Source organism: Bombina bombina, chromosome 4 (genome assembly GCF_027579735.1).
Source record: "Bombina bombina isolate aBomBom1 chromosome 4, aBomBom1.pri, whole genome shotgun sequence".
NCBI classification, from domain to species: Eukaryota; Metazoa; Chordata; class Amphibia; order Anura; family Bombinatoridae; genus Bombina; species Bombina bombina.
In genome coordinates, this window is record NC_069502.1 from 567,580,547 (window position 1) to 567,606,258 (window position 25,712).

General features: G+C 41.5%; 1 protein-coding gene across 4 annotated transcripts in view; it reads right to left on the minus strand.

Moving 5' to 3' along the window:
• ANKRD6 (ankyrin repeat domain 6) overlaps positions 1 to 25,712 on the minus strand; it is a 719,155-nt gene that overhangs the window by 573,853 nt on the left and 119,590 nt on the right. The window contains exon 2 of one of the 4 annotated variants that reach the window (XM_053710541.1): positions 21,068 to 21,204. The exons of the other annotated variants lie outside the window; for them this stretch is intronic. The gene's annotated coding sequence lies outside the window, so the exon portion shown is untranslated. The remainder of the gene's footprint in view (positions 1 to 21,067; positions 21,205 to 25,712) is intronic. 4 annotated transcript variants of the gene reach the window in all.

Consider the following 25,712-nt stretch of genomic DNA (forward strand, 5'->3'; position numbering starts at 1 on the left):
GTGCTTTTGACAGGCTTGTATTTTAGCCAATTAGTGTTGACTCATAAATAACTTCACGGGAGTGAGCACAAAGTCATCTATATGCACAAATTAAAGGGACAGTAAACTCAAAAAAATCTTTCATGATTTAAATAGGGCATGTAATTTTAAACAACTTTCCAATTTACTTTTATTACCAATTTTGCTTTGTTCTCTTGATATTCTTAGTTGAAAGCTAAATCTAGGAGGTTCATGTGCTAATTTCTTAGACCTTGAAGACTGCCTCTAATCTGAAAGCATTTTGACAGTTTTTCACCACTAGAGGGCGTTAGTCATGTGTTTCATATAGATAACATTGAGTTCAGGCACGTGAAGCTCCTAGGAGTCAGCACTGATTGGCTAATAATGCAAGTCTGTCAAAAGAACTGAAATAAGGGGGCAGTTTGCAGAGGCATAGATACAAGGTAATCACAGAGGTAAAAAGTATATTAATATAACTGTATTGGTTATGCAAAATTGGGGAATGGGTAATAAAGGGATTATCTACCTTTTTAAACAACAAAAAACATAATTTATGCTTACCTGATAAATTCCTTTCTCCTGTAGTGTAGTCAGTCCACGGGTCATCCATTACTTATGGGATATTAACTCCTCCCTAACAGGAAGTGCAAGTGGATCACCCAAGCAGAGCTGCTATATAGCTCCTCCCCTCTACGTCACACCCAGTCATTCGACCGAAACCAAACGAGAAAGGAGAAACTATAGGGTGCAGTGGTGACTGGAGTTTAATTTAAAATTTAGACCTGCCATAAAAAACAGGGCGGGCCGTGGACTGACTACACTACAGGAGAAAGGAATTTATCAGGTAAGCATAAATTATGTTTTCTCCTGTTAAGTGTAGTCAGTCCACGGGTCATCCATTACTTATGGGATACCAATACCAAAGCTAAAGTGCACGGATGACGGGAGGGACAGGCAGGATCTTTACACGGAAGGAACCACTGCCTGAAGAACCTTTCTCCCAAAAACAGCCTCAGAAGAAGCAAAAGTGTAAAATTTGTAAAATTTGGGAAAAGTATGAAGAGAAGACCAAGTTGCAGCCTTGCAAATTCTCGTAGAATGAGCTGTAATTCTTTCAGGAGGCTGCTGTCCAGCAGTCTCATAGGCTAAACGTATTATGCTACGAAGCCAAAAAGAGAGAGAGGTAGCAGATGCTTTTTGACCTCTCCTCTGTCCAGAATAAACGACAAACAGCGAAGAAGTTTGACGAAAATCTTTAGTTGCCTGTAAATAAAATTTCAGGGCACGGACTACATCTAGATTGTGCAGAAGTCGTTCCTTCTTTGAAGAAGGGTTAGGGCACAATGATGGAACAACAATCTCTTGATTGATATTCTTGTTAGTGACTACCTTAGGTAAGAACCCAGGTTTAGTACGCAGAACTACCTTGTCTGAATGAAAAATCAGATAAGGAGAATCACAATGTAAGGCCGATAACTCAGAGACTCTACGAGCCGAGGAAATAGCCATTAAAAACAGAACTTTCCAAGATAGCAGCTTGATATCAATGGAATGAAGGGGTTCAAACGGAACACCCTGTAAAACGTTAAGAACTAAGTTTAAGCTCCACGGTGGAGCAACAGTCTTGAACACAGGCTTAATCCTGGCCAAAGCCTGACAAAAAGCCTGAACGTCTGGAACTTCTGACAGACGTTTGTGTAAAAGGATGGACAGAGCTGAGATCTGTCCCTTTAAAGAACTTGCAGATAAACCCTTTTCTAAACCTTCTTGTAGAAAAGACAATATCCAAGGAATCCTAACATTACTCCATGAGTAACTCTTGGATTCGCACCAGTGTAAATATTTACGCCATATCTTAAGGTAAATTTTCCTGGTAACAGGTTTCCTAGCCTGTATTAAGGTATCAATTACTGACTCCGAAAATCCACGCTTTGATAAAAACATAATTTATGCTTACCTGATAAATTCCTTTCTTCTGTAGTGTGATCAGTCCACGGGTCATCATTACTTCTGGGATATTACTCCTCCCCAACAGGAAGTGCAAGAGGATTCACCCAGCAGAGCTGCATATAGCTCCTCCCCTCTACGTCACTCCCAGTCATTCGACCAAGGACCAACGAGAAAGGAAAAGCCAAGGGTGAAGTGGTGACTGGAGTATAAATTAAAAAATATTTACCTGCCTTAAAAACAGGGCGGGCCGTGGACTGATCACACTACAGAAGAAAGGAATTTATCAGGTAAGCATAAATTATGTTTTCTTCTGTTAAGTGTGATCAGTCCACGGGTCATCATTACTTCTGGGATACCAATACCAAAGCAAAAGTACACGGATGACGGGAGGGATAGGCAGGCTCTTTATACAGAAGGAACCACTGCCTGAAGAACCTTTCTCCCAAAAATAGCCTCCGATGAAGCAAAAGTGTCAAATTTGTAAAATTTGGAAAAAGTATGAAGCGAAGACCAAGTTGCAGCCTTGCAAATCTGTTCAACAGAAGCCTCATTCTTGAAGGCCCAAGTGGAAGCCACAGCTCTAGTAGAATGAGCTGTAATTCTTTCAGGAGGCTGCTGTCCAGCAGTCTCATAAGATAAACGAATTATGCTACGAAGCCAAAAAGAAAGAGAGGTAGCGGAAGCTTTTTGACCTCTCCTCTGCCCAGAGTAAATGACAAACAGAGAAGACGTTTGTCAAAATTCCTTAGTTGCCTGTAAGTAAAATTTTAGAGCACGGACTACATCCAGGTTGTGCAGTAGACGTTCCTTCTTTGAAGAAGGATTTGGGCATAAAGAAGGAACAACAATCTCTTGATTGATATTCCTGTTAGTAACTACCTTAGGTAAGAACCCAGGTTTAGTACGCAGGACTACCTTATCCGAATGAAAAATCAAATAAGGAGAATCACAATGTAAGGCTGATAATTCAGAGACTCTTCGAGCCGAGGAAATAGCCATTAAAAATAGAACTTTCCAAGATAACAACTTTATATCAATGGAATGAAGGGGTTCAAACGGAACGCCCTGTAAAACCTTAAGAACAAGGTTTAAACTCCATGGTGGAGCAACAGTTTTAAACACAGGCTTAATCCTGGCCAAAGCCTGACAAAAAGCCTGGACGTCAGGAACTTCTGACAGACGTTTGTGTAACAGAATGGACAGAGCTGAGATCTGTCCCTTTAAAGAACTAGCAGATAAACCCTTTTCTAAACCTTCTTGTAGAAAAGAAAATATCCTAGGAATCCTAACCTTACTCCAAGAGTAACCTTTGGATTCACACCAATATAGGTATTTACGCCATATCTTATGGTAAATCTTTCTGGTAACAGGTTTCCTAGCCTGTATTAAGGTATCAATAACTGACTCTTGATAAAATCAAGCGTTCAATTTCCAAGCAGTCAGCTTCAGAGAAGTTAGATTTTGATGTTTGAAGGGACCCTGTATCAGAAGGTCCTGTTTCAGAGGTAGAGACCAAGGTGGACAGGATGACATGTCCACCAGGTCTGCATACCAAGTCCTGCGTGGCCACGCCGGTGCTATTAGAATCACTGATGCTCTCTCTTGTTTGATTCTGGCAATCAATCGAGGAAGCAACGGGAAGGGTGGAAACACGTAAGCCATCCTGAAGTCCCAAGGTGCTGTCAGAGCATCTATCAGGACTGCTCCTGGATCCCTGGATCTGGACCCGTAACGAGGAAGCTTGGCGTTCTGTCGAGACGCCATGAGATCTATCTCTGGTTTGCCCCAACGTCGAAGTATTTGGGCAAAGACCTCCGGATGAAGTTCCCACTCCCCCGGATGAAAAGTCTGACGACTTAAGAAATCCGCCTCCCAGTTCTCCACTCCCGGGATGTGGATTGCTGACAGGTGGCAAGAGTGAGACTCTGCCCAGCGAATTATCTTTGATACTTCCATCATAGCTAGGGAGCTTCTTGTCCCTCCCTGATGGTTGATGTAAGCTACAGTCGTGATGTTGTCCGACTGAAACCTGATGAACCCCCGAGTTGTCAACTGGGGCCAAGCCAGGAGGGCATTGAGAACTGCTCTCAATTCCAGAATGTTTATTGGCAGGAGACTCTCCTCCTGACTCCATTGTCCCTGAGCCTTCAGAGAATTCCAGACGGCACCCCAACCTAGAAGGCTGGCGTCTGTTGTTACAATTGTCCAGTCTGGTCTGCTGAATGGCATCCCCCTGGACAGATGTGGCCGAGAAAGCCACCATAGAAGAGAATTTCTGGTCTCTTGATCCAGATTCAGAGAAGGGGATAAGTCTGAGTAATCCCCATTCCACTGACTTAGCATGCACAGTTGCAGTGGTCTGAGGTGTAAGCGTGCAAAGGGTACTATGTCCATTGCCGCTACCATTAAGCCGATTACCTCCATGCATTGAGCCACTGACGGGTGTTGAATGGAATGAAGGGTGCGGCAAGCACTTTGAAGTCTTGTTAGCCTGTCCTCTGTCAGGTAAATCTTCATTTCTACAGAATCTATAAGAGTCCCCAGGAAGGGAACTCTTGTGAGTGGAACGAGTGAACTTTTCTTTTCGTTCACCTTCCATCCATGTGACCTTAGAAATGCCAGCACTAACTCTGTATGAGACTTGGCAGTTTGAAAGCTTGAAGCTTGTATCAGAATGTCGTCTAGGTATGGAGCTACCGAGATTCCCCGCGGTCTTAGTACCGCCAGAAGAGCACCCAGAACCTTTGTGAAGATTCTTGGAGCTGTAGCCAATCCGAATGGAAGAGCCACAAACTGGTAATGCCTGTCTAGGAAGGCAAACCTTAGGTACCGATAATGATCTTTGTGAATCGGTATGTGAAGGTAAGCATCTTTTAAATCGACAGTGGTCATGTACTGACCTTCTTGGATCATAGGTAAAATTGTCCGAATAGTCTCCATCTTGAACGATGGAACTCTTAGGAATTTGTTTAGGATCTTTAAGTCCAGGATTGGTCTGAAAGTTCCCTCTTTTTTGGGAACCACAAACAGATTTGAGTAAAACCCCTGTCCCTGTTCTGATCGTGGAACTGGATGGATTACTCCCATTAACAAGAGCTCTTGTACGCAGCGTAGAAACGCCTCTTTCTTTGTCTGGATTGTTGACAATCTTGACAGATGAAATCTCTCTCTTGGAGGAGAGTATTTGAAGTCCAGAAGGTATCCCTGAGATATTATCTCTAGCGCCCAGGGATCCTGAACATCTCTTGCCCAAGCCTGGGCGAAGAGAGAAAGTCTGCCCCCCACTAGATCCGATCCCGGATCGGGGGCCCTCAATTCATGCTGTTTTAGGGGCAGCAGCAGGTTTCCTAGTCTGCTTGCCCTTGTTCCAGGACTGGTTAGGTTTCCAGCCTTGTCTGTAGCGAGCAACAGCTCCTTCCTGTTTTGGTGCAGAGGAAGTTGATGCTGCTCCTGCTTTGAAATTACGAAAGGAACGAAAATTAGACTGTCTAGTCTTGGCTTTGGCTTTGTCCTGAGGCAGGGCATGGCCTTTACCTCCTGTAATGTCAGCGATAATCTCTTTCAACCCGGGCCCGAATAAGGTCTGCCCTTTGAAAGGTATATTAAGCAATTTAGACTTAGAAGTAACATCAGCTGACCAGGATTTTAGCCACAGCGCCCTGCGTGCCTGAATGGCGAATCCTGAATTCTTCGCCGTAAGTTTAGTAAGATGTACTACGGCCTCCGAAATGAATGAATTAGCTAGTTTAAGGACTCTAAGCCTGTCCGTAATGTCGTCCAGAGTAGCTGAACCAATGTTCTCTTCCAGAGACTCAATCCAGAATGCCGCTGCAGCCGTGATCGGCGCAATGCATGCAAGGGGTTGCAATATAAAACCTTGTTGAACAAACATTTTCTTAAGGTAACCCTCTAACTTTTTATCCATTGGATCTGAAAAAGCACAGCTATCCTCCACCGGGATAGTGGTACGCTTAGCTAAGGTAGAAACTGCTCCCTCCACCTTAGGGACCGTTTGCCATAAGTCCCTTGTGGTGGCGTCTATTGGAAACATTTTTCTAAATATCGGAGGGGGTGAGAACGGCACACCGGACTATCCCACTCCTTAGTAACAATTTCAGTAAGTCTCTTAGGTATAGGAAAAACCTCAGTACTCGTCGGTACCGCAAAATATTTATCCAACCTACACATTTTCTCTGGTATTGCAACTGTGTTACAATCATTCAGAGCCGCTAACACCTCCCCTAGTAATACACGGAGGTTTTCCAGTTTAAATTTAAAATTTGAAATATCTGAATCCAGTCTGTTTGGATCAGAACCGTCACCCACAGAATGAAGTTCTCCGTCCTCATGTTCTGCCACCTGTGACGCAGTGTCTGACATGGCCCTAATATTATCAGCGCACTCTGTTCTCACCCCAGAGTGATCACGCTTACCTCTTAGTTCTGGTAATTTAGCCAAAACCTCAGTCATAACAGTAGCCATATCCTGTAATGTGATTTGTAATGGCCGCCCAGATGTACTCGGCGCTACAATATCACACACCTCCCTCTGAGCGGGAGATGTAGGTACTGACACGTGAGGCGAGTTAGTCGGCATAACTCTCCCCTCGTTGTTTGGTGAAATTTGTTCAATTTGTACAGATTGATTTTTATTTAAAGTAGCATCAATACAGTTAGTACATAAATTTCTATTGGGCTCCACTTTGGCATTGCAACAAATGACACAGGTATCATCCTCTGAATCAGACATGTTTAACACACTAGCAAATAAACTTGCAACTTGGAAATACAATTCAATTAGAATAATATTAAAACGTACTGTGCCTTTAAGAAGCACAGAAGATCTATGACAGTTGAAAATTAATAAATTGAAACAGTTATAGCCTCAATCCTTGTAAACAACACAACTTTAGCAAAGGTTTAATCCCATTAGCAAAGATAACAAATTCTGAAAGCAGGAAACAAATTACAGAATAAACGTTTTTTATCTCAGTCAAACTATAATTCTCACAGCTCTGCTGAGAGAAATTACCTCCCTCAAAATAAGTTTTGAAGACCCCTGAGCTCTGTAGAGATGAACCGGATCATGCAGGGAATACAATGAGTTGCTGACTGAAATATTTGATGCATAGTAAAAGCGCCAAAAAACGGCCCCTCCCCCTCACACACAGCAGTGAGGGAGAACAGAAACTGTCAGAAAACAGATTAAGCAACTGCCAAGTGGAAAAATAGTGCCCAAACATTTATTCACTCAGTACCTCAGCAAATGAAAACGATTTTACATTCCAGCAAAAACGTTAAACATAATCTCTAGTTATTAAACAGCTTTATGTATTTCTTACAGTGTAATTCTAGTGAAGTACCATTCCCCAGAATACTGAAGTGTAAAGTATACATACATGACATTATATCGGTATGGCAGGATTTTCTCATCAATTCCATTGTCAGAAAATAAAAACTGCTACATACCTCTATGCAGATTCATCTGCCCGCTGTCCCCTGATCTGAAGTTTACCTCTCCTCAGATGGCCGAGAAACAGCAATATGATCTTAACTACTCCGGCTAAAATCATAACAAAAAACTCTGGTAGATTCTTCTTCAAACTCTGCCAGAGAGATAATAACACACTCCGGTGCTATTTTGAAATAACAAACTTTTGATTGAAGACATAAAACTAAGTATAATCACCATAGTCCTCTCACACATCCTATCTAGTCGTTGGGTGCAAGAGAATGACTGGGAGTGACGTAGAGGGGAGGAGCTATATGCAGCTCTGCTGGGTGAATCCTCTTGCACTTCCTGTTGGGGAGGAGTAATATCCCAGAAGTAATGATGACCCGTGGACTGATCACACTTAACAGAAGAAATCAAGCGTTCAATATCCATGCAGTCAGCTTCAGAGAAATTAGATTCTGATGTTTGAAAGGACCCTGAATTAGAAGGTCCTGTCTCAGAGGCAGCGACCAAGGTGGACAGGATGACATGTCCACTAGATCTGCATACCAGGTCCTGCGTGGCCACGCAGGCGCTATTAGAATCACCGATGCTTTCTCCTGTTTGATCCTGGCAATCAATCGAGGAAGCATCGGGAAGGGTGGAAACACATAAGCCATCTTGAAGGTCCAAGGTGCTGTCAGAGCATCTATCAGGACCGCTCCCGGGTCCCTGGATCTGGACCCTTAACAAGGAAGCTTGGCATTCTGGCGAGACGCCATGAGATCCATATCTGGTTTGCCCCAACGTCGAAGTATTTGGGCAAAGACCTCCGGATGAAGTTCCCACTCCCCCGGATGAAAAGTCTGGCGACTTAGGAAATCCGCCTCCCAGTTCTCCACACCTGGGATGTGGATCGCTGACAGGTGGCAAGAGTGAGACTCTGCCCAGCGAATTATCTTTGAAACTTCCATCATCGCTAGGGAACTCCTTGTCCCTCCCTGATGGTTGATGTAAGCCACAGTCGTGATGTTGTCCGACTGAAACCTGATGAACCTCAGAGTTGCTAACTGAGGCCAAGTCAGAAGGGCATTGAGAACTGGTCTCAATTCCAGAATGTTTATTGGAAGGAGACTCTCCTCCTGAGTCCATGATCCCTGAGCCTTCAGGGAATTCCAGACAGTGCCCTAACCTAGTAGGCTGGCGTCTGTTGTTACAATTGTCCAGTCTGGCCTGCTGAAGGGCATCCCCCTGGACAGATGTGGCCGAGAAAGCCACCATAGAAGAGAATCTCTGGTCTCTTGATCCAGATTCAGCATAGGGGACAAATCTGAGTAATCCCCATTCCACTGACTTAGCATGCACAATTGCAGCGGTCTGAGATGCAGGCGTGCAAAAGGTACTATGTCCATTGCCGCTACCATTAAGCCGATTACCTCCATGCATTGAGCCACTGACGGGTGTTGAATGGAATGAAGGACACGGCAAGCATTGAGAAGTTTTGTTAACCTGTCCTCTGTCAGGTAAATTTTCATTTCTACAGAATCTATAAGAGTCCCCAAGAAGGGAACTCTTGTGAGTGGCTATAGAGAACTCTTTTCTACGTTCACCTTCCACCCATGCGACCTTAGAAATGCCAGAACTAACTCTGTATGAGACTTGGCAGTTTGGAAATTTGACGCTTGTATCAGAATGTCGTCTAGGTACGGAGCTACCGCTATTCCTCGCGGTCTTAGTACCGCCAGAAGAGAGCCCAGGACCTTTGTAAAGATTCTTGGAGCCGTAGCTAACCCGAAGGGAAGAGCTACAAACTGATAATGCCTGTCTAGGAAGGCAAACCTTAGGTACCGGTAATGATCCTTGTGAATCGGTATGTGAAGGTACGCATCCTTTAGATCCACTGTGGTCATGTACTGACCCTTTTGGATCATGGGTAAGATTGTCCGAATAGTTTCCATTTTGAACGATGGAACTCTTAGGAATTTGTTTAGGATCTTTAAATCCAAGATTGGTCTGAAGGTTCCTTCTTTCTTGGGAACCACAAACAGATTTGAGTAAAACCCTTGTCCGTGTTCCGACCGCGGAACCGGGTGGATCACTCCCATTAGCAAAAGATCTTGTACACAGCGTAGAAACGCCTCTTTCTTTGTCTGGTTTGTTGACAACCTTGAAAGATGAAATCTCCCTTTTGGAGGAGAAGCTTTGAAGTCCAGAAGATATCCCTGAGATATGATCTCTAACGCCCAGGGATCCTGGACATCTCTTGCCCAAGCCTGGGCGAAGAGGGAAAGTCTGCCCCCTACTAGATCCGTTTCCGGATCGGGGGCCCTCACTTCATGCTGTCTTAGGGGCAGCAGCAGGTTTTCTGGCCTGCTTGCCCTTGTTCCAGGTCTGGTTAGGTTTCCAGCCCTGTCTGTAACGAGCAACAGTTCCTTCCTGTTTTGGAGCGGAGGAAGTTGATGCTGCTCCTGCCTTGAAGTTACGAAAGGCACGAAAATTAGACTGTCTAGCCCTTGGTTTGGCTCTGTCTTGAGGCAGGGCATGGCCCTTACCTCCAGTAATGTCAGCGATAATTTCTTTCAAACCGGGCCCAAATAATGTCTGCCCTTTGAAAGGTATGTTAAGCAATTTAGATTTAGAAGTCACATCGGCTGACCAGGATTTTAGCCACAGCGCTCTGCGCGCCTGAATGGCAAATCCGGAATTCTTAGCCGTAAGCTTAGTTAAATGTACTACGGCATCAGAAATAAATGAATTAGCTAGCTTAAGGACTCTAAGCTTGTCTATAATTTCATCCAATGGAACTGAGCTAATGGTCTCTTCTAGAGACTCAAACCAAAATGCCGCCGCAGCCGTGACAGGCGCAATGCATGCGAGGGGTTGTAATATAAAACCTTGTTGAGTAAATATTTTCTTAAGGTAACCCTCTAACTTTTTGTCCATTGGGTCTGAAAAGGCACAGCTATCCTCCACTGGGATAGTGGTACGCTTAGCCAGAGTAGAAACTGCTCCTTCCACCTTAGGGACCGTCTGCCATAAGTTCCGTGTGGTGGCGTCTATTGGAAACATTTTTCTAAATATAGGAGGGGGGGGGGAAAGGGCACACCGGGCCTATCCCACTCCTTGGTAATAATCTCTGTAAGCCTCTTAGGTATAGGAAAAACGTCAGTACACGCCGGTACCGCATAGTATCTATCCAGCCTACATAATTTCTCTGGGATTGCAACCGTGTTACAATCATTCAGAGCCGCTAATACCTCCCCTAATAATACACGGAGGTTCTCAAGCTTAAATTTAAAATTTGAGATGTCTGAGTCCAGTCTATTTGGATCAGATCCGTCACCCACAGAATGAAGCTCTCCGTCTTCATGTTCTGCCATTTGTGACGCAGTATCAGACATGGCTCTAACATTATCAGCGTACTCTGTTCTCACCCCAGAGTGGTCGCGTTTACCTCTAAGTTCTGGTAATTTAGATAAAACTTCAGTCATAACATTAGCCATGTCTTGTAAAGTGATTTGTAATGGCCGCCCTGATGTACTTGGCGTCGCAATATCACGCACCTCCCGAGCGGGAGATGCAGGTACTGACACGTGAGGAGAGTTAGTCGGCATAACTTTCCCCTCGTTGTCTGGTGAAATTTTCTTAAAATGTACAGATTGGCTTTTATTCAAAGTAGCATCAATGCAATTAGTACACAAATTTCTATTGGGCTCCACCTTGGCTTTTGAACATATTGCACAAAGAGATTCCTCTGTGTCAGACATGTTAAAACAAACTAGCAATTAGCCTAGCAAGCTTGGAAAATACTTTTCAAATAAATTTGCAAGCAATATAAAAAACGTTACTGTGCCTTTAAGAAGCACACAAAAACTGTCACAGTTGAAATAACAATGAACCGGATTAGTTATAGAAACCAAATTTTCACAGTAAATGCATTAATTTAGCAAAGGATTGCACCCACTAGTAATGGATGATTAACCCCTTAATATCAAAAAAACGGATAACAATTGAAAATATAAGCGTTTTTATCACAGTCAAAGCACAGTCTCACAGGTCTGCTGTGAGTGATTACCTCCCTCAAAACTAGTTTTGGAGACCCCTGAGCTCTGTAGAGACGTCCTGGATCATGCAGGGAGAAAAAGGCAGACTGTGACTGAATTTCTAATGCGCAGTAAAAGCGCCAAAATAGGCCCCTCCCACTTATAATACAACAGTGAGGGAAGCTCAGTAAAACTGTTTTAATTCAAAAGAAACGACAGCCATGTGGAAAATCGCCCAAAACAATTTTTCACCAAGTACCTCAGATAAATAAACGATTAACATGCCAGTAAACGTTTAAAATATAATCTATGAAATGTTATTAAAAAGCCAGCTGCTAGCCGCTCACACTGCAGATTAGGCTAAAAGTTATATGTATACAGTATTTTCCCAGTGAAGTGCCATTCCCCAGAAATACTTAAGTGTAAACATACATACATATCAGCCTGATACCAGTTGCTACTACTGCATTTAAGGCTGTACTTACATTACATCGGTATTAGCAGTATTTTCTCAGTCAATTCCATTCCTTAGAAAATAATATACTGCAACATACCTCCTTGCAGGTGAACCTGCCCGCTGTCCCCTGTTCTGAAGTTACCTCGCTCCTCAGAATGGCCGAGAACAGCAAATGGATCTTAGTTACGTCCGCTAAGATCATACACAAACTCAGGTAGATTCTTCTTCTAATGCTGCCTGAGAAAAAACAACACACTCCGGTGCCGTTTAAAATAACAAACTTTTGATTGAAGAAATAAAAAACTAAGTTTAACAACCACAGTCCTCTCACACATCCTATCTATTAGTTAGGTGCAAGAGAATGACTGGGTGTGACGTAGAGGGGAGGAGCTATATAGCAGCTCTGTTTGGGTGATCCTCTTGAACTTCCTGTTAGGGAGGAGTTAATATCCCATAAGTAATGGATGACCCGTGGACTGACTACACTTAACAGGAGAAATTCTGGTGTTTACTGTCCCTTTAACTAGCGCTGTCTAGCTGGAAATTTTTAAAAATTAACTGAGATAAGAGTCGGCCTTAGAAAATAGCATATGGGCCTACCTAGGTTTAGCTTTCAACCAAGAAGACCAAGGAACAAAGCAAATTTGATGATAAAAGTAAATTGCAAAGTTGTTTGAAATTGCATGCCCTATCTGAATCATGGAAGTTTAATTATGACTAGATTGTCCATTTAACATCTTTAAAAACCTTACAGTAAAAGCAAAATGAAACAAAAAGAAAATCCATTAAAAAACAGTCCACTCTAACATATGCAAGAAAAATAAAACTTGAAAACTGTTTGAAATTGCTCCCTTAGATTTAATTTTTGCAGTTTAAATAGCTGGTTTGCTCATTGAAACCACCACCCAGAATGAAAATTTCAGAACCTAAGTATTAGCCTTTGTGAATAGAGAGGGGTTAGTTAAGCAGCTCTGCTCTTCCTGCAGGCTCAGTCCATTAGAATAGACATGTTCTTGAGAACAATATGTGATTTATCAATGAGAAAAAACAGCTATTTCAAATACAACTTAAAGGAGCATTTTCCAATGCATTTAGTACTCTGCAGCTGATAAATCAGGTCAGTAGAAAAACATAAAGGAAAAACACATTTTACAGAACAGTGTCCTTTAAAAAAATAAAAAATGCAAAACTAAAAATGAGACAAGCTTGTCAGCTTTGAAATGCTCTGACTATAAGACAAGATACTTCACAGAGGCAATCTTTATGAATTCCGCATGCTGGGCCAAGTTAGAAATCCAAACTACACCTCTAGAACACTCCAGAACACCCACGTAGAGCCTATGGAAAAAACATTTGTTCTATCCATCAAGACTACTTTACTATAACAAAACAGACATGCAGATATTTTACTATTATAAACATTTGCATAAACCCTTTTGCCATTGTGTTTCAAAAGTGATGCAATTGTAATTAGTCTTTTATCCACATTGCTACTGCTTCACTTGCTGTATGAGATGCCATAAACTGGGCACCTCTCAGGAAAACTCCTTAAAGGGACAGTATACACCAATTTTCATATAACTGCAAGTAGTAGACAATACTATAAAGAAGAATATGCATACATACTAATATAAAAATCCAGTATAAAACCTTTTTAAAACTTCCTTAGAAGCTCACAGTTTAGTACTGTTGATAAGGTTAGGCTGGGACACCCAGTGATGGGGGATGGGAAATCAAGATGAGCAGACACTCCCCCCTTCCTTGTATATGAAAAGACCCATTCGACAAACAGGAGCAAGCAAGAATCTGTATATGCATTTACATTCTATACAGTTGGTTACATAGCGAACAAAAGCAGATTTTGGGAAAATCTCTCTCTCTCTTTAAAAAAATTAGTCTAACAAATGAGAGCAAGCCCCTAAAAATATTTGACCAAAAAAAAAAAAAAAAAGAAAAAGAATTTATTGATTAAAACAAAGCTTGGGTCCATATGAAATATATAAACTGTAACACTAAATGTTAAAGGATCGCACAAAACCATTTTGGCCTTTAAAGTATACCTTACAAAAGGGTAATATTAACTCACCTGAATATCTAAATTTACAGCACCCTAGTAGAAAACATTATGTAATCCTAATACTAGGCAGGTGCTAAATACTTCACTGATCTAGTTTTAACTGAAATTAAATGTATAACACTATGTGAGGCATTAAAATGCAATGTCTTCAAATAGAACACCACTGATTCATGGGTCATTTACCCAGCTGCATACTAATTAGGACATACATAATTTCAAATTTGTTGTAAATATTGCACCATATTTTCTTAAAGTATCTGTGTTGTGTGTGTGTGTTTTTTTAATATCTCCTTATGTTAAAGGGACATGAAACCCACCATTTTTCTTTCATAATTCAGATAGAACATGCTATTTTAAACAACATTCCAATTTACTTCTATTATCAAAATTTCTTTGTTCTCTTGGTATGTTGAAAACCAGGGCGGTAAGCTCAGGAACATGCACGAGTCTGCAGTACTGTACTTCAGCAGTTTTGCAAGATTTGTAATATGTTTGTAAAAGCACTAGATGGCAGCAGTTTGACCTGGTATGTGGTGCTCCAGACATATGCATGCTACCTACTTCAGTATCTCCACAAAGAATAGTATGCCCTGGGAACAAAGCACATTTGACAATAGAAATACATTGGAAAGTTGTTTAAAACTGTATGCTTTGTCTGAATCACAAATAAAATGTGGGCCTTACTGGGTTGTCAAAGTGCATAGCTTTATCCAAACAGCACTGCACTGTTAGAAAAAAACTTGCAAGCACATGGCAGCTGTGTGGCAGGATGCTATTCAGTGCTCACAGTGCTAACTCTGAGGTGGCAGCAGGCTCAGAGTCACTCTGATCTGACAGGCACAGCCCCGGTCTCTGTGGATCCCACTCCTATAGATTGAGGGCAGTGGAAACTGAAAATCCTACAGCTCTCTTGTTCTGCAGGCTGTCTTGTAGGTCAGAAGGGGAGGGGGGATCCTGCCATTCTTATGTTGGGCCCTTACAGCTCCTGTTGCTTTCTGTGCAGGGCCTGGCTAATGTCTCTCCTGCTAGTTCATTGTGGTAGGCCATTTATCTTCTTTTAGGTTTAGAGGTCAAGCCTTATATTCTTCTTTCTGCTCTGTCTTGCATTTAACCCCTTGGCTACCACAGAAGACTGAAGAGACAACCAAGCTTGGGTACAAAAAAAATGTGTTATGATATAAAAAATAAGTATGGCCACAAAAAAAAAATCTAAAATTTACAACACAGGGTAGTGTGGCTGTGTGTGGCTCAACTAAATTAGCACTAAACCCAACAATTGTTTTTCATGTTTTATCTAATTTGCTTCATTCTTTATGTATTCTTTGTTGAAGAAATAGCAATGCACATGGGTGAGCCATAACACAAGGCATCTATGTACAGTCACCAATCAGCAGCTCCTGAGTCTATTTATATACGCCTTTCAACAAGGAGAATGAAGCAAATTAGATAATAGAAGTAAATTGGAAAGTTGTTTAAAGTTGCTTGCTCTTGGACAGATATAATGAAAGAAAAAAATGTGGTTTCGTGTCCCTTTCAGGCGAGAAGTTTAGAACAAAAAGGGAATTGAGAAGCACTCGAGTATCAGCAAGTAAAGCCTTACTCAAAGCCAGAAGTTTAGAACTCATGAGTGACTGATACCAGAGGCGGGCTTGAGGCCCACACACATAAACACACACATATATATATATATACATATATATATATATATATATATATATATATATATATACACACAGTATCTCACAAAAGTGAGTACACCCTTCACATATTTGTAAATATTTTATTATATCTTTTCATGTGACAACGCTTAAGAAATGACACTTTGCTACAATGTAAAGTAGTGAGTGTACAGCCTGTATAACAGTGTAAATTTGCTGTCCCCTCAAAATAACTCAACACACAGCCATTAATGTCTAAACCGTTGGCAACAAAAGTGAGTACACCCCTAAGTGGAAATGTCCAAATTGGGCCCAATTGGCCATTTTCCCTCCCCGGTGTCATATGACTCGTTAGTGTTACAAGGTCTCAGGTGTGAATGGGGAGCAGATGTGTTAAATTTGTTGTTATCGCTCTCACACTCTCTCATACTGGTCAATAGAAGTTCAACATGGCACCTCAAGGCAAAGAACTCTCTGAGGATCTGAAAAAAAGAATTGTTGCACCACATAAAGATAGCCTAGGCTATAAGAAGATTGCCTAGACCCTGAAACTGAGCTGCAGCACGGTGGGCAAGACCATACAGCGGTTTCATAGGACAGGTTCCACTCAGAACAGGCCTCTGACCAAAGAAGTTTAGTGCACGTGCTCAGCGTTATATTCAGAGGTTGTCTTTGGGAAATAGACGTAGGAGTGCTGCCAGCATTGCTGCAGAGGTTGAAGGGGCGGGGGTCAGCCTGTCAGTGCTTAAACCATACGCCGAACACTGCATCAAATTGGTCTGCATGGCTGTCGTCCAAGAAGGAAGCCTCTTCTAAAGATGTTGCACAAGAAAGCCTGCAAACAGTTTGGTGAAGACAAGCAGACTAAGGACATGGATTACTGGAACCATGTCCTGTGGTCAGATGAGACAAAAATAAACTTATTTGGTTCAGATGGTGTCAAGCGTGTGTGGCGGCAACTAGGTGAGGAGTACAAGTGTGTTTTGCCTACAGTCAAGCATGGTGGTGGGAGTGTCATGGTCTGGGCCTGCATGAGTGCTGCCGGCACTGAGGAGCTACAGTTCATTGAGGGAACCATGAATGCCAACATGTACCGTGACATACATTTTGGAGACTGGGCCGCAGGACAGTATTCCAACATAACGACCCCAAACACACACCCTGACAACCACTGCCCTGCTAAAGAAGCTGAGGATAAAGTTGATGGACTGGCCAAGCATGTCTCCAGACCTAAACCGTATTGAGCATCTGTGGAGCATCCTCAAATGGAAGGTGGGGGAGCGCAAGGTCTCTAACATCCACCAGCTCCGTGATATCGTCATGGAGGAGTGGAAAAGGACTCCAGTGGCAACCTGTGAGGCTCTGATGAACTCCATGCCCAAGAGTGTTAAGGCAGTGCTGGAAAATAATGGTGGCCACACAAAATATTGACACTTTGGGCCCAATTTGGACATTTCCACTTAGGGGTGTACTCACTTTTGTTGCCAACGGTTTAGACATTAATGGCTGTGTGTTGAGTTATTTTGAGGGGACAGCAAATTTACACTGTTATACAGGCAGTACACTCACTACCTTACACTGTAGCAAAGTGTCATTTCTTCAGTGTTGTCATATGAAAAGATATAATAAAATATTTACAAAAATGTGAGGGGTGTACTCACTTTTGTGGGATACTGTATATATATATATATATATATATATATATATATATTTACACACACACATATATATATATATATCACACACACACATATATATATATATATATATATATATATATACACACACACACACACATACATATGTGTGTTGTATTGGTGTGTGTTATATGAGTGTATGTGTGTTATATGAGAGTGTGGTGTGTAGTATGTGCGTGTGTTATGATTGTGTGTTGTATTAGAGTATGTTATATGTGAGTATGGTATATGAGAGTGTGTGTGGTGAGTGTGTTATTACCTTTTACAACACTTTCAAGTTTGACTACAATCAGCAATAAAGTACGCACATATTTTAGTCACTTTGCCGCTTTCTTTTATATTACTTCAGATATTTTTTCAGACAAAACATAAAAATAAAGGTTGCAACGGTATATATTACCATTGCACTGGGTTTTGGGGAAAAGTTTGAAGAACCCTGCTTTAAGCAGCTTTTTTTTTTTTAACAATTTCTGGGGACATTTTGAAATGTGTATTTTTTTTTAATAATTTTAAAAACAAAAGAAGCACATTCAGTCATGTTGGAAGGTGTAGTTGCCATAGACACTCTAAACAATGTTAGTAAAAAAAATAAAACGTAACTATAGTAAACTAGAATTAAATAATTAAAGTGAAGTTATCAGAAGTTACACAGTGCAAAATGAATATAGGGACTACAACACACACAAGGTTAAATATCAGAACCTCTTTAAAAGGTATGATCTTGTAGTTATCAGCTACTGCCACATAACTTTGTAGCAATGTTACATTTTCTGTTATTCCTTCCTCTTATATTCATTTGAATAGTAAAATGTATGTATCTTTGTACATTTTGCTCATATACACAGAACTCTAGTACATAGCAGCTCTTTATAAATAATAATTTATTAGCAGTACAAGAGAGTAACTAGTCCTCACAGGGTCCCAGGAAAAAGTGTGTGACCGAGACCTTCCCATTTATATAACTGAGTTTTCATTTAACAATTTATTGCAGCAGTTATCTAAACACATTTAAGTCATGTTAGCAGTACTGCCATGCTTATATCATACTACTAGATGAGCAGGTCTATTGCAAAATCCCGTTATTGGGCAACAGAATTTGAATTTCAGTCAAACCATTTACCACATCCTATTGTTTCATTTGGCTTAGTCTCTACAAGCCCAACCCTGTCAAAAGTTGTACTCCTGTCAATCAAGCCTACTTCTCCACCTCTTAATGTGTTGATTGAATGTCTCTCCGTTTCACCTCTTATACTCTACTCAGCTATTTTTCATTGCACATAAACTGCAGAAGAGTGCACTTGCTACTTTGGTACTGTAGTGCTGGATGGGTGGGACCCCTAGAAAGCCATATCCTTCTCCGCTACGATGCTTGTTGTTACTCCCCCTGCACTGATGCACAAATAAGTAGGTGAGCCCCTCTACAGTATAACTGCAATTGTCACTCAGTTATTAGCTTTACATCTACTTCAGTGTCAAACATTGAACAAAAACACACAAAGCAAAGTGGATGCAATTTTTAAAGTAGCAAAATCCTACTGAGCAAGATATAAGCACTGATCTGATGACCATGGGCATGCACAGAATAGTATCCGGGGCTAGGGGTGGACGACAAATTAAAATCAAATATAATATCAGTGGCATATCAGCGGGACTAGCTTGTTGTGCAGCACATAATTTAACTAATGCTGGCTTATTGGCATAAAAAAAATGACTGAAGTGGTAGCTTAGTCCTTTGGGGAGGGGGGCATATGCCTTACAGAAAACCTATATTGAAGACATTAATATTAAATGGGGGCAGTAAAACATATACATATTATTATTATTTTCTTCAGGTCTTAAGAATACCTTTGATTATTATTCCTACCAATCTAGCTACTAAGGGAATCGGTGCTTGTTTTGGAGAGGAGCCCTGGCATGCATCTACTCTAACTGAAAAAAACAAATTTATGTGCCCACAGATTACTACATTTTCAGAAGTGATTGGTTGTGGACACATTTTTGTTAGGGGGAATTAAAAAAGTGGTTACATTCTCACATTAATTATATATATATATATGTTACGGGTAAAGTAAAAAATCTGGGTAATCCTAGGATTACCTGGGTAAAATGGACATTACCCAAGCTGCTGGGGGTAATGCCCGATTTACTATAATTCCCCCATCTACACTATTTCTTTTGCCTCCGCCTGGGAGGTTCAAGGAAGGTGCCCCACCGATCCTCTGGCATCCACCCCAAGTGAACCTTCGCCCCCCTTGAAACCCCCCAGGCAGAGGCAAAAAAGATAGTGAAGATGGGGGAATTACAGTGCATGCTATATATGTTTGATGCAGTGACTCCACACTCTGAGAGGATTTATGATCATACATCAGGCTTTACCCACAGCCGCTTGGGTACTGTCCATCTTACCCGGGTAATCCTAGGATTACCCAATATCTGACTTTACCTATAACACACACACACACACATATATATATCAATTAAAAAACAGTATATGTAAAATTTATATTATTAATATCAAAGCTAATATCTCACTTCATACAATCACAAAGTTAAATGCTGACTGAAAATAGTTGTCACTTAAAATAGAAAAAAATATTTTAACAAATCAAAAAATTGAAGCTTTGGTACTCCCCTCAGTCCCTCGTCCCAACTAAGCTAACAACTTACACTGGAGCTAATAAGCACAATCATTAGCATGGAATACAAGTTTCATTTGTCAGTTACTGGTGAGGAAATGTCTTAGCTTTACTGTATTATTTATATATATTTTGTATGCATTTTTTAACCTGATTTCTCTTAGCACTGTATGTTCTTTTTCGTATCCATGGATACTAAAAGACAAGAGAAATAGCTTATGGCATGGTGCACCCTCGTGTGCATCTTAAGCAACCAGAGTACAGACCTCAATAACACAACTGTATGTGAGTATAAGAAGTAAATACAACATTCTTTCATAACATAAGGAATATGTTGCAGATTTATCAGGGTGTAGCATTTTCAGACAATTCTTCCTACAAGATTTGCTAAGTGAGAAAGATTTGCCAATTCACACTGGCTTAACATATGTTCTAGACTCCAATAAATAGTTTATTATGCAAAATGTTTATTATAAAATATTTTGTGATTTGATCATTTTTGTACAAATTTGACATATACTGGACTTTCTCAAATTGCATTTATTATTAATATTCCAGTAAATGGTTATTTCCTCTTATATTGCATAAGTAATTAACTGTTAAGTATTAAAACATATAACATATAAAACATATGAGCCTATATACTAAACTAAGCTCTTATGGTACAGACATATCTGTTAAAAAAAGATGAGCCATAAGTTTATTTATTCTGAGATTTAATACCATTTTTTTAACATAAAAAAAATCTAAAATTCATGAAAAAAAATGTACACGTTAGAGATCGATGCACACTCTAAAGGACCCAAGAAACAATTTTATATATAACTGCTTATAAAATTACCCAGACATTTAGGCGTAAGAAGTAACATTTTAGTGGCATTGGTCCCCTAATTCCCTCGAACTGTCAAGCCTTAAATGACCACTATAAAGTATTTCAAGCAGCCATATAAATATCTGCACCATGGCAATGTAGGAGCTTTTCATTATGCTACTGAGGTGAAATACACAATCACAGAAGCAAAGCACAAAGAAAAAAGAAAACTGTTCATTTCAGTATCAGGAGCTAATATGCCACACAAACACTGGAAAACAAGAAAAGAAACAAGTTCTACTTACAAATGTTAGCTGTGTTGTCTTGGACTGCAGCAAAATATATACTTCTCAGCGAGGGGCACACTGCAAAACACCGTGCCACATGGAGATTCAAACGTAACTGGACATCTGTGGTACCCAGGGCAGTAATGCTGCACAATCTAACAAGGGGACAGCATAGATTTACATGTGAAAGGAAGCTTCACATGGTCCTATTGTGTGTGTATGCATGGTTTCCTAAGCAGCAGCCTTGTCTGTGCAGAACTGCTGTTACTTGTGGACAAAATTATTTTATCTGATCAAGTGAATCCACAATTATAGCAATATCAACTAGGCAAATCTTAGCATTATTCTTACATTTCAAGAGCTACCACTGTTATATCAATAATTTTATGAAATCCAAAATGTCCTTTATTCATTGCTTATCTGTGCGGTGCACTAAAGTATCTTTAAGCATTGTCCTCTTTGTATTAGCGTTATATTGTTATTTTAATAGGTCTACAAACTCAGCGCATGCTGTAAATTGTTAGGCAGAATAAAACATTAGTGTTGATTTCATGGGTATATCGATGGAGAAGCATTCAGTTTATACATTTCACTTGGCTCAGCATGCAATACTAATACTGGCAATTTTAGTGTTTCTTTCATTATAGGTTTCTAAGCTTTTGATTGATCAACTAACAGAAGGAAAGTTGGCTGGCAGAAATATATTGTGTGGACCTCTTTAGAAACGGGTGATATACAGAATCTTTGCTATAGTTAGCAGCTATTAATGAGCATCTGCAGGAAGCAAAGTCTGTGTACTGCTGGGCCTTTCCTCCTCTGCACACTGTGTGCCACATGTCAAGAGGTCATACAGTTTCTGCATAATGCACTTAATTGGTGACTTTCTCCCAGTTGAGAAAACAAAAACAGAATTTATGCTTACCTGATAAATTACTTTCTCCAACGGTGTGTCCGGTCTACGGCGTCATCCTTACTTGTGGGATATTCTCTTCCCCAACAGGAAATGGCAAAGAGTCCCAGCAAAGCTGGCCATATAGTCCCTCCTAGGCTCCGCCCACCCCAGTCATTCGACCGACGGACAGGAGGAAATATATATAGGAGAAACCATATGGTACCGTGGTGACTGTAGTTAGAGAAAATAATTCATCAGACCTGATTAAAAAACCAGGGCGGGCCGTGGACCGGACACACCGTTGGAGAAAGTAATTTATCAGGTAAGCATAAATTCTGTTTTCTCCAACATTGGTGTGTCCGGTCCACAGCGTCATCCTTACTTGTGGGAACCAATACCAAAGCTTTAGGACACGGATGAAGGGAGGGAGCAAATCAGGTTACCTAAACGGAAGGCACCACAGCTTGCAAAACCTTTCTCCCAAAAATAGCCTCCGAAGAAGCAAAAGTATCAAATTTGTAAAATTTGGCAAAAGTGTGCAGTGAAGACCAAGTCGCTGCCTTACATATCTGGTCAACAGAAGCCTCGTTCTTGAAGGCCCATGTGGAAGCCACAGCCCTAGTGGAGTGAGCTGTGATTCTTTCAGGAGGCTGCCGTCCGGCAGTCTCATAAGCCAATCGGATGATGCTTTTAAGCCAAAAGGAAAGAGAGGTAGAAGTCGCTTTTTGACCTCTCCTTTTACCAGAATAAACAACAAACAAGGAAGATGTTTGTCTGAAATCTTTTGTAGCCTCTAAATAGAATTTTAGAGCACGGGCTACGTCCAAATTGTGTAACAAACGTTCCTTCTTTGAAACTGGATTCGGACACAAAGAAGGTACAACTATCTCCTGGTTAATATTTTTGTTAGAAACAACCTTAGGAAGAAAACCAGGCTTAGTACGCAAAACCACCTTATCTGCATGGAACACCAGATAGGGCGGAGAACACTGCAGAGCAGATAACTCTGAAACTCTTCTAGCAGAAGAAATTGCAACCAAAAACAAAACTTTCCAAGATAGTAACTTAATATCTATGGAATGTAAAGGTTCAAACGGAACCCCTTGAAGAACTGAAAGAACTAGATTTAGACTCCAGGGAGGAGTCAAAGGTCTGTAAACAGGCTTGATCCTAACCAGAGCCTGAACAAATGCTTGAACATCTGGCACAGCTGCCAGTCTTTTGTGTAGTAAGACAGATAAAGCAGAGATCTGTCCCTTTAGAGAACTTGCAGATAATCCTTTCTCCAAACCTTCTTGTAGAAAGGAGAAAATCTTAGGAATTTTTATCTTATTCCATGGGAATCCTTTGGATTCACACCAACAGATATATTTTTTCCATATTTTATGGTAAATTTTTCTAGTTACCGGTTTTCTGGCCTGAACCAGAGTATCTATCACAGAATCTGAAAACCCAAGCTTTGATAGAATCAAGAGTTCAATCTCCAAGCCGTCAGCTGGAGGGAGACCAGATTTGGATGTTCGAATGGACCCTGAACAAGAAGGTCCTGTCTCAAAGGTAGCTTCCATGGTGGAGCCGATGACATATTCACCAGGTCTGCATACCAAGTCCTGCGTGGCCACGCAGGAGCTATCAAGATCACCGAGGCCCTCTCCTGATTGATCCTGGCTACCAGCCTGGGAATGAGAGGAAACGGTGGAAATACATAAGCTAGGTTGAAGGTCCAAGGTGCTACTAGTGCATCTACTAGAGTCGCCTTGGGATCCCTGGATCTGGACCCGTAGCAAGGAACCTTGAAGTTCTGACGAGACGCCATCAGATACATGTCTGGAATGCCCCATAATTGAGTTATTTGGGCAAAGATCTCCGGATGGAGTTCCCACTCCCCCGGATGGAATGTCTGACGACTCAGAAAATCCGCCTCCCAGTTTTCCACACCTGGGATGTGGATCGCAGACAGGTGGCTGGAGTGATCCTCCGCCCATTGAATTATTTTGGTCACTTCTTTCATCGCCAGGGAACTCCTTGTTCCCCCCTGATGATTGATATACGCAACGGTCGTCATGTTGTCTGATTGGAACCTTATGAATCTGGCCTTTGCTAGCTGAGGCCAAGCCCTGAGAGCATTGAATATCGCTCTCAGTTCCAGAATGTTTATCGGGAGAAGAGACTCTTCCCGAGACCATAGACCCTGAGCTTTTAGGGATTCCCAGACCGCGCCCCAGCCCACTAGACTGGCGTCGGTGGTGACAATGACCCACTCTGGTCTGCGGAAGCTCATTCCCTGGGACAGATGGTCCAGGGTCAGCCACCAACGGAGTGAATCTCTGGTCTTTTGATCTACTTGAATCATTGGAGACAAGTCTGTATAATCCCCATTCCACTGTTTGAGCATGCACAGTTGTAATGGTCTTAGATGAATTCGTGCAAAAGGAACTATGTCCATTGTTGCAACCATCAACCCTACTACTTCCATGCACTGCGCTATGGAAGGACGAGGAACAGAATGAAGGACTTGACAAGAGCTTAGAAGTTTTGATTTTCTGACCTCTGTCAGAAAAATCCTCATTTCTAAGGAATCTATTATTGTTCCCAAGAAGGGAACTCTTGTCGACGGAGACAGAGAACTTTTTTCTATGTTCACCTTCCATCCGTGTGATCTGAGAAAGGCTAGAACGATGCCCGTATGAGCCTTTGCTTTTGACAGGGACGACGCTTGTATTAGAATGTCGTCCAAGTAAGGTACTACTGCAATGCCCCTCGGTCTTAGAACCGCTAGAAGGGACCCTAGTACCTTTGTGAAAATCCTTGGAGCAGTGGCTAACCCGAATGGGAGGGCCACAAACTGGTAATGCTTGTCCAGAAAAGCGAACCTTAGGAACTGATGATGTTCTTTGTGGATAGGAATATGTAGGTACGCATCCTTTAGATCCACGGTAGTCATAAATTGACTTTCCTGGATAGTGGGTAGAATCGTTCGAATGGTTTCCATCTTGAACGATGGTACCCTGAGAAATTTGTTTAGGATCTTCAAATCCAAAATTGGTCTGAAAGTTCCCTCTTTTTTGGGAACTACGAACAGATTGGAATAAAATCCCATTCCTTGTTCCTTTATTGGAACTGGGTATATCACTCCCATCTTTAACAGGTCTTCTACACAATGTAAGAATGCCTGTCTCTTTATTTGGTTTGAGGATAAGTGAGACATGTGGAACCTTCCCCTTAGGGGTAGTTCCTTGAATTCCAGGAGATAACCTTGAGAAACTATTTCTAGCGCCCAGGGATCCTGAACATCTCTTGCCCAAGCCTGAGCAAAGAGAGAGAGTCTGCCCCCCACTAGATCCGGTCCCGGATCGGGGGCTACTCCTTCATGCTGTTTTGTTAGCAGTGGCAGGCTTCTTGGCCTGCTTACCCTTGTTCCAGCCTTGCATCGGTTTCCAGGCTGGTTTGGGTTGTGAGGCATTACCCTCTTGCTTAGAGGATGCAGAATTAGAGGCCGGTACGTTCTTTAATTTGCTAAAGGGACGAAAATTAGACTTTTTTTTAGCCTTAAAAGACCTATCTTGTGGAAGGGCGTGGCCCTTTCCCCCAGTGATGTCTGAAATAATCTCTTTCAATTCTGGTCCAAATAGAGTTTTACCTTTGAAAGGGATGTTAAGCAATTTTGTCTTGGATGACACATCCGCTGACCAAGACTTTAGCCAAAGCGCTCTGCGCGCCACGATAGCAAACCCTGAATTTTTCGCCGCTAATCTAGCTAATTGCAAAGCG